Raw genomic sequence first — 10,755 nt, 5'->3', positions numbered from 1 at the left:
CCTAGGTATTTTGTCCTCTTTGAAGCAATTGTGAATGGGAGTTAACTCATGATATGCCTCTGTTTGTCTGTTATAGGTGTATAGGAATGCTTGTGATTTTTGCCCACTGATTTTGTATCCTGAGACTTTGCTGAAGTTGCTTTTCAGCTTAAGGGGAGATTTTGGGATGAGACAATGGAGTTTTGTAAGTATACAATCATGTGATCTGCAAACAGGGACAATTTGACTTCCTCTTTTCCTATTTGAATATCCTTTATTTGTTTCTCCTGCCTGATTGTCCTGGACAGAACTTCCAACACAATGCTGAACAGGAGTGGTAAGAGGGCATCCCTGTCTTGTGCCAGTTTTCAAAGTGAATGCTCCAGTTTTTGCCCATTCAATATGATATTAGCTGTGGGTTTTTCATAAATAGCTCTTATTATTTTGAGATACATCCCATCAATATCTAGTTTATTGAGAGTTTTTAGCATGAAATGCTGTTGAAATTTGTCAGAGGTCTCTTCTGCATATATTGAGACAATCATGCGATTTTTGTCTTTGGTTCTGATTATAGGATGATTACGTTTATTGATTTGGATATGTTGAACCAGCCTTGCATCCTAGGGATGAAGCCCACTGGATTGTGCTGGATAACCTTTTTGATGTGCTGCTGGATTCAGTTTTCCAGTGTTTTATTGAGGATTATTGCTTCAATGTTCATCAGGGATATTGGTCTAAAATTCTCTTTTTTTGTTGTGTCTCTGCCAGGCTTTGGTGTCAGGATGACGCTGGCCTCATACAATGAGTTAGGGAGGATTCCCTCTTTTCTATTGATTGGAATAGTTTCAGAAAGAATGGTGTCAGCTCCTCCTTGTACCTCTGGTAGATTTCAGCTATGAATCCGTCTGGTCCTGGACTTTTTTTGGTTGGTAGGCTACTAATTATTACCTCCATTTCAGAGCCTGTTATTGATCTATTCAGGGATTCAACGTCTCCCTGGTTTAGCCTTGGTGTGTTGTATTGCATCTATTTGTTTCTTCCCTTTTTTATTCTTTATTAGCCTTGCCAGTGGTCTATCAATTTTATTGATCTTTCCAAAATACCAGCTCCTGGATTCATTTATTTTTTGAAGGGTATTTTTTTTATTTCTCTATCTCCTTCAGTTGTGCTCTGATCTTAGTTATTTCTCATCTTCTGCTAGCTTTTGAATGTGTTTGTTCTTGATTCTCTATTTCTTTTATTTGTGATGTTAGGCTGTCAATTTTAGATCTTTCCTGCTTTCTCTTGTGGGCATTTGGTGCTATGAATTTCCTTCTACAAACTGCTTTAAATGTCTTCCAGTGATTCTGTTATGTTTTGTCTTTGTTCTCATTGGTTTCAAAGAACATCTTTATTTCTGCCTTCATTTCGTTATTTGCCCAGTAGTCACTCAGGAGCAAGTTGTTCAGTTTCCATGCAGTTGTGTGGTTTTGAGTAAGTTTCTTAATCCTGAGTTCTAATCTGATTGCACTGTCGTCTGAGAGACAGTTTGTTATAATATTTGTTCTTTTACATTTGCTGAGGATGCTTTCCTTCCAAATATGTGGTCAGTTTTGGAAAAAGTGTGATGTGGTGCTGAGAAGAATGTATGTTATGTTTATTTGTGCTGGAGAGTTCTGTAGATGTCCATTAGGTCCACTTGGTCCACAACTGAGTTCAAGTGCTGGCTATCCTTGTTAAATTTCTGTCTTGTTGATCTCTCTAATGCTGACAGTGGGGTGTTAAAGACTCCCATTATTGTTGTGTTAAAGAGATTCTAAGTCTCTTCGTGGGTTTCTAAGAATTTGCCTTACAAATCTGTGTACTTCTGTATCGAGTGCATATATATGTAGGATAGTTGGCTCTTCTTCTTGAATTGATCTCTATACCATTATGTAATGGCCTTCTTTGTCTCTTTTGATCTTTGTTAGTTTAAAGTCTGTTTTATCAGAGATTAGGATTGCAAACCCTGCTTTTTTTGTTGTTGTTTGTTTTCCAGTTGCTTGGTAGGTCTTCCTCCATCCCTTTATTTTGAGCCAATGTGTGTCTCTACATAGAAGATGGGTCTTCTCAATACAGAACACTGATGGGCCTTGACACTTTATCCAATTTGCCAGTCTGTCTTTTAATTGGGGCATTTAGCCCACTGATGTTGAAGGTTAATACTGTATATGTGAATTTGATCCTGTCATTAATATATTAGGTGGTTATTTTGCTCGTTAGTTGATGTTGTTTCTTCCTAGCATTGATGGTCTTTACAGTTTGGCATGTTTTTGCAGTGGCTCTTACTGATTGTTCCTTTCCATGTTTAGTACTTCCTTCAGGAGCTCCTGTAAGGCAGGACTGGTGGTGACAAAACCTCTCAGCATTTGCTTGTCTGTAAAGGATTGTATTTTCCCTTCACTTATGAAGCCTAGTTTTGCTGGATATGAAATTCTGGGTCGAAAGTGTTTTTCTTTAAGAAAGCTGAATATAGGCCCCACTCTCTTTGGCTTGTAGAGTTTCTTCTGAGAGATCTACTGTTAGTCTGATGGACTTCCCTTTGTGGGAATTCCAGCCTTTCTCTCTGGCTTCCTTTAACATTTTTTCCTTCATTTCAATCTTGGTGAACCTGACAATTATGTGTCTTGTGTTTACTCTTCTTGAGGATTATCTTTGTGGTATTCTCTGTATTTCCTGAATTTTAATGTTGGCCTGCCTTGCTAAGTTGGGGAAGTTCTCCTGGATAATATCATGCAGGTGTTTTCCAACTTGGTTCCATTCTCCCTGTCACATTCAAGTACACGAATCAGATGTAGATTTGGTCTTTTCTCACAGTTCCATATTTCTTAGAGGATTTCTTAATTTATTTTTACTCTTTTTTCTCTAAAATTGTCTTCTTGCTTCATTTCATTCATTTGATCTTCAATCACTGATACCCTTTCTTCCATTTGATTGAATTAGCTACTGAAGCTTCTGCTTGCATCACGTAGTACTCATGCCATAGTTTTCAGTTCCATCAGGTCATTTAAGGTCTTCTCTAGGCTGTTTATCCTAGCTAACCCATCGTCTAATCTTTATTCCCCAAGTTTTTAGCTTCTCTGCAATGGGTTCAAACATCCTTCTTTATCTCAGAGAAGTTTGTTATTACCAATCTTCTAAACCCTACTTCTGTCATCTCATCAAAGTCATTCTCCCTCCAGCTTTGTTCTGTTGCTGAGGAGAAGCTTGCTTTCCTTTGGATGAGAAAAGATGCTCTGATTTTTAGAATTTTCAGGTTTTCTGCTCTGGTTTCTTCCCATCTTTGTGGTTTTATCTACCTTTGGTCTTTGAGGATGGTGACCTACAGATGGGGCTTTGGCATGGATGTTCTTTTTGTTGATGTTGTTGCTATTCCTTTCTGTTTATTAGTTTTCTTTCTAAAAATAAGGGCTCTCAGTTTCACCTCTGTTAGCCTTTGTTGGAGGTCCACTCCAGACCCTGTTTGCTTGGGTATCTCCAACGGAGGCTGCAGAACAGCAAATACTGCACAACAGGAAATGTTGCTGCCTGATCCTTCATCTGGAAGCTTCATCTGAGAGGTGCACCAAGCTGTATGAGGTATCAGTCAGCACCTGCTGGGAGGTGTCTCCACGTTAGTCTACTTGGGGGTCAAGGACCCACTTGAAGAGGTAGTCTGTCCATTCTCAGATATCAAACTCCATGCTGGAAGAACGACTACACTCTTCAAAGCTGCCACACAGTTACCTTTATGTCTGCAAAAGTTTCTAATGCCTTTTGTTCAGCTATACCCTGCCCCCAGAGGTGGAGTCTCCAGTAGCAGGCAGGCCTCATTGAGCTGTGATGGGCTCCACCAAATTTGAAGTTCCCAGCTCCTTTGTTTAGCTACTTAAGCCTCAGCCATGGTGGACGCCCCTCTCCAGCCTTGCAGTTGCCTTGCAGCTCAATCTTGGACTGCTGTTGTAGCTGTGAGCAAGGCTCTGTGGATGTGGGACCCTCTGAGCCAGGCACGGAATATAATCTCCTGGTGTGCCATTTGCTAACACTGTGGAAAAGTGCAGTATTAAGATGGGAGTGTCCTGATTTTCCAGGTACCATCCACCATGTCTTCCCTTGGATAGGAAAATGAATTTCCCAACCCCCATCCTTCCTGGGTGAGGCAATGTCCCAGCCTGCTTCAGCTCACACTCCATGGGCTGCATCCACTGTCCAACAAGTCCCAGAGAGATGAACCCACTACCTCAGTTGGAAATGCAGATATCACCTGTCTTCTGTGTCACTCTGGGAACTGTAGGCTGTTCCTATTTGGCCATCTTGGATCAGTCCCTCAAGTCTTTCTAGTTTTTAAATGGAGATATTTGGTTTTTCCCTATATGCCTCAATGGGCCCCCAAATGTTTTATTGCAGATTGTCCTGGAAGAGTGTTTTCAGGCTGGTGAATCAACAGAAAGATTTAACTCTGTGAAATGAATCCAAAAGTCACAAAGCAGTTTCACAAACAGCTTCGTACTAGTTTTTATCCCTTGAAATTATGTTTTTCTGGGCTTTGGTATCAGGATGATGCTGGCCTCATAAAATGAGTTAGGGAGGATTCCCTCTTTTTCTATTGATTGGAATAGTTTCAGAAGGAATGGTACCAGCTCCTCCTTATACCTCTGGTAGAATTCGGCTGTGAACCCATCTGGTCCTGGACTTTTTTTGGTTGGTAAGCTATTGATTATTGCCACAATTTCAGCTCCTGTTATTGGTCTATTCAGAGATTCAACTTCTTCCTGGTTTAGTCTTGGGAGGGTGTATGTGTTGAGGAATTTATCCATTTCTTCTAGATTTTCTAGTTTATTTGCATAGAGGTGTTTGTAATATTCTCTGATGGTAGTTTGTATTTCTGTGGGATCGGTGGTGATATCCCCTTTATCATTGTTTATTGCATCTATTTGATTCTTCTCTCTTTTTTTCTTTATTAATCTTGCTAGCGGTCTATCAATTTTGTTGATCCTTTCAAAAAACCAGCTCCTGGATTCATTTATTTTTTGAAGGGTTTTTTGTGTCTCTATTTCCTTCAGTTCTGCTCTCATTTTAGTTATTTCTTGCCTTCTGCTAGCTTTTGAATGTGTTTGCTCTTGCTTTTCTAGTTCTTTTAATTGTGATGTTAGGGTGTCAATTTTGGATCTTTCCTGCTTTCTCTTGTGGGCATTTAGTGCTATAAATTTCCCTCTACACACTGCTTTGAATGCATCCCAGAGATTCTGGTATGTTGTGTCTTGGTTCTCGTTGGTTTCAAAGAATATCTTTATTTCTGCCTTCATTTCGTTATGTACCCAGTAGTCATTCAGGAGCAGGTTGTTCAGTTTCCACGTAGTTGAGCGGTTTTGAGTGAGATTCTTAATCCTGAGTTCTAGCTTGATTGCACTGTGATCTGAGAGACAGTTTGTTACAATTTCTGTTCTTTTACATTTATTGAGGAGAACTTTACTTCCAAGTATATGGTCAATTTTGGAATAGGTGTGGTGTGGTGCTGAAAAAAATGTATATTCTGTTGACTTGGGGTGGAGAGTTCTGTAGATGTCTATTAGGTCTGCTTGGTGCAGAGCTGAGTTCAATTCCTGGGTATCCTTGTTGACTTTCTGTCTCATTGTTCTGTCTAATGTTGACAGTGGGGTGTTAAAGTCTCCCATTATTAATGTGTGGGAGTCTAAGTCTCTTTGTAGGTCACTCAGGACTTGCTTTATGAATCTGGGTGCTCCTGTATTGGGTGCATATATATTTAGGACAGTTAGCTCTTCTTGTTGAATTAATCCCTTTACCATTATGTAATGGCCTTCTTTGTCTCTTTTGATCTTTGTTGGTTTAAAGTCTGTTTTATCAGAGACTAGGATTGCAACCCCTGCCTTTTTTTGTTTTCCATTTGCTTGGTAGATCTTCCTCCATCCTTTTATTTTGAGCCTATGTGTGTCTCTGCACGTGAGATGGGTTTCCTGAATACAGCACACTGATGGGTCTTGAGTCTTTATCCAATTTGCCAGTCTGTGTCTTTTAATTGGAGCATTTAGTCCATTTACATTTAAAGTTAATATTGTTATGTGTGAATCTGATCCTGTCATTATGATGTTAGCTGGATATTTTTCTCGTTAGTTGATGCAGTCTCTTCCTAGTCTCGATGGTCTTTACATTTCGGTATGATTTTGCAGTGGCTGGTACCGGTTGTGCCTTTCCATGTTTAGCGCTTCCTTCAGGAGCTCTTTTAGGGCAGGCCTGGTGGTGACAAAATCTCTCAGCATTTGCTTGTCTGTAAAGTATTTTATTTCTCCTTCACTTATGAAGCTTAGTTTGGCAGGATATGAAATTCTGGGTTGAAAATTCTTTCCTTTAAGAATGTTGAATATTGGCCCCCACTCTCTTCTGGCTTGTAGGGTTTCTGCTGAGAGATCCGCTGTTAGTCTGATGGGCTTCCCCTGGATCCCTTCCTTACACCTTATACAAAAATCAATTCAAGATGGATTAAAGACTTAAATGTTAGACCTAAAACCATAAAAACCCTAGAAGAAAACCTAGGCATTACCATTCAGGACATAGGCATGTGCAAGGACTTCATGTCTAAAACACCAAAAGCCATGGCAACACAAGCCAAAATTGACAAATGGGATCTAATTAAACTAAAGAGCTTCTGCACAGCAAAGGAAACTACCATCAGAGTGAACAGGCAACCTACAAAATGGGAGAACATTTTCACAGCCAACTCATCTGACAAAGGGCTAATATCCAGAATCTACAATGAACTCCAACAAATTTACAAGAAAAAAACAAACAACTCCATCAAAAAGTGGGCAAAGGACATGAACAGACACTTCTCAAAAGAAGACATTTATGCAGCCAAAAAACACATGAAAAAATGCTCACCATCACTGGCCATCAGAGAAATGCAAATCAAAACCACAATGAGATACCATCTCACACCAGTTAGAATGGCAATCATTAAAAAGTCAGGAAACAACAGGTGCTGGAGAGGATGTGGAGAAATAGGAACACTTTTACACTGTTGGTGGGACTGTAAACTAGTTCAACCCTTGTGGAAGTCAGTGTGGGGATTCCTCAGGGATCTAGAACTAGAAATTCCATTTGACCCAGCCATCCCATTACTGGGTATATACCCAAAGGACTATAAATCATACTGCTATAAAGACACATGCACACGTATGTTTATTGCCGCATTATTCACAATAGCAAAGACTTGGAACCAACCCAAATGTCCAACAATGATAGACTGGATTAAGAAAATGTGGCACATATACACCATGGAATACTATGCAGCCATAAAAAATGATGAGTTCACGTCCTTTGTAGGGACCTGGATGAAACTGGAAATCATCATTCTCAGTAAACTATCGCAAGAACAAAAAACCAAACACCGCATATTCTCACTCATAGGTGGGAATTGAACAATGAGAACACATGGACACAGGAAGGGGAACATCACACTTCGGGGACTGTTGTGGGGTGGGGGGAGGGGGGAGGGATAGCATTGGGAGATATACCTAATGCTAGATGACAAGTTGGTGGGTGCAGCGCACCAGCATGGCACATGTATACATATGTAACTTACCTGCACATTGCGCACATGTACCATAAAACCTAAAGTATAATAATGATAATAATAATAATAATAATAAAAGAAAAAAAAAAAGAAAAGAAAAATGGCTCCTAAACATATGGAAAGAGGAGAAATGCAACTCGTAATAAAAGACATGCCAATTAAAAAAAAAAAAAGAAATTATGTTTTTCCACATAAAACTCAAACGGCACCCAAATGTGACTTTGTAGATTCTCCAAAAAAAGTCTTTCCAACCTGCAGCACAAAAAGAAAATTTTAATTATGTGACATGAATCCACATATCACAAAGCAGTTTCACAGATAGCTTCTTCATAATTTTCACCTGGGGATATTCAGTTTCTCACCAAGGACTCAATGGGCTCAAAAATTCCCTTTGGACATCATTTAAAAGGAGAGTTTCCAAACCACTGAATCAAAAGAAAGGTGTAACTCTTTGAGCTGAATCCAAATATTACAAAGAAGTTTCACAGATAACTTGTTTCTTGTTTCTATCTGGGGATACTTTGTTTTTCACCACTCACTTTAGTGAGCTCAATATCTGTCTTTGCAGATTCCACAGAGTGTTTGCAGCATGCTGAATGAAGAAAAGGTTTAACTCTGTTACATGAATCTGCACATCAGAAAGTAGTTTCACAGAGAGATTCCAGTTTTTATCTGAAGACATTTGGTTCTTTTTCCATAGGCCTCAATGGCCTCTCAAATGTCTTCATACAGATTCTCCAAAAATAATGTTTCTAACTTCTCCATCAAAAGACAGTTTTAACGTGTAAGATGAATCCCTATATCAAAAAGCAGTTTCACAGATAGCTACTTTCTAGTTTTTATCCGGAGATATTCAGTTTTCCCTCTTAGGCCTCAATGTGCCTCAGATGTTTCATTGCAGATCCTCCAAAAAGAGGGTTTTCAACCTGCTGAATCAAAAGAAAGTTTTATATCTGTAAGATGAATCCACACATCAGAAAACAGTTTCGTAGATAGCTTCTTTCTATTTTTTACTTGTGAATATATGGTTTTTCCCCATAGATTTCAATGGGCTCCAAAATGTTCCTTCACAGATCACTTTCCTGGCATGGTAATCCAAAATGGCCTTTTGAATCGTGTCTTGCAAATGGGTGACAAAATCTGGATAAGGCTCCCTTGAAGCCTATTGAACTGAGTTAAAATACGGGTAAATAGTACCAAGGTCATGAATTTTTTTGCCTGGTTCTTAGACATATAGTTCTGAGCTGATGAACAGTTTCAACACCCATTATCATTGCTTGATTTTCAGTACTTCATGTATGTCCAATTCCAAGCAACTGATCACAAGTGATATTAATGGAAGGTTAGGCTTGAGCATTTCTGCATGTCTGATTTATTGCTTGATCCATCTGACAGGTTTTAAATTACAGAAATTGAGAGAACAGGGTGGATCAGGTTAATGACTCCTAATCTATAAGTATTAAATGTTGGTTATAAGCCACAGATTGTAATAAGGAATGAACATAAGGAGAATTTGGTCCATATTGTCCAATTGCTTGCTTTAAGTCTTTTAATATTTTAAAATAAAATAGCTCCCAGTCTGCTTCATCATGTTCTCTGGACTTCTCAGCTGGCAAAATATTTAATGAAAACTGCCAACATCCAAATACCCCATTTATCCTGTTGGGAGAATGGATGCCTGCATTATCCCTGAGCCATCATTAGTATTTGGGGTGGCTCACAACATTCCTTTACCATAATTATCAGGAGTACAAGCTTGGGTTATTCCCTCACTGTAATTCACTGTTGGGTAAGCCTGAAGCTTTCCTTCACCATAGTTAATGGTGGGACATGAAACGGGAGTGGGAAGCCACATCTCAGTCTCCCTTTCCAGAAATTCATAAGGCTGAGGCAGGGGTGGCCATTCCAGGCGTTCCCCTAAAGGCACAGTAGGTGTCACTGTTTCTGCAGTAGGTGGAACGGTTCCTTTCATAAGTTTTAGGAAGTTAGCATATATAGTTTCCCATTTCTCCCCCTTTTTAAGCCTAGACTGTAATGGTTCACTTTGCTGATCATCAGACTTCTGATTATTACAATTTTCTATGTCATCCTGAAACTCCTACTCCTTCCACTTCAGTGAGGAAGCACTTTAGTGCTCTTTTAATTGCCAATGACACAGACCAAGAGAAGAAAGGAATATTGTGGCTCTCTTGTTGTGCTCATTTTGAGTCTGATCTGACCTTATACCAATCTTTTACATTCTTTTTTTCCATATTCCAGGAACCAAGGAGAATACTCTTCTATGAGATGGAACAAAGATGTGAGGTTTCGGGTACTCACAATTGCCCCACTGCAGCACAATGACTGCAGCACCAGCCTTAAGTAATTAGCAAACTTACTTTCAGCTTGACCCATATTTTCCTGCAGTTACCATTGAATTCTCCATAGAGCCTGAAGTGAAAACTTACATGGATGTCCTTTGTCAGTCATGCTCCACTTTCCATGCTCTGACATATCTTCACTGGATTATTTGTAGAAATTAAAGGGAGACCCGTGTTGGGTGCCAGATGTTGGGGAAACCAATCCCACACCACCTAGCAGGTACCCCGACTCTGGTGGAGAAAAAAGGAATTAGAAAGAGACAGCATAAGTGTTTAAAAGGTGGGTCTAGGGGGCTGGAGCATTGACGGCTTGCTCACAGCCCAAAGTTCTCAGGCTCCACCCAATTTATTTGTGTATAATCTCTTTGTTCTTACAGCAGATGGAAAGGGGAGGAAGGAATGAGGTAAAGGATTAATCAGTGAAGGAGAGCTTGTGAATCATTCCATAAGATTTATAGCAGTAGTGATTTATGTGAATTTTCTTGAGGAGAGGCGTGTGTCTAAACTACTTAAGACTTTTAACTTATTGGGACTGAAGCAGGTGGTAGCAGGTTTTAGGGGAAGCCAAGATGTTTGACTATACTCCACTGCTTCAATGGAGTATTATCACCCTGAGAAAACTGTGGAATGCTGCTGAGTGTTTATGCTCATGGGGCATAAAATCCCGAAGGCAATAAAGAGGCTTTTCTCCTCAGAGGCCACCTATGGCTTTCAATGTGTGTCCCATACAGAGGGGACCAGCACAAGTGGCACCTCAGAAACTCTCTTTCCCACATTTCCAACCAGATAAATCAAAAGAAAGGTTTAACTTTGTGAGATGAATCCACA

The sequence above is a fragment of the Pongo abelii genome, chromosome Y, assembly GCF_028885655.2.
Source record: "Pongo abelii isolate AG06213 chromosome Y, NHGRI_mPonAbe1-v2.0_pri, whole genome shotgun sequence".
Lineage (NCBI taxonomy): Eukaryota > Metazoa > Chordata > Mammalia > Primates > Hominidae > Pongo > Pongo abelii.
The sequence above is the reverse complement of the archived record's forward strand: the minus strand, read 5'-3'. Positions refer to the sequence as shown.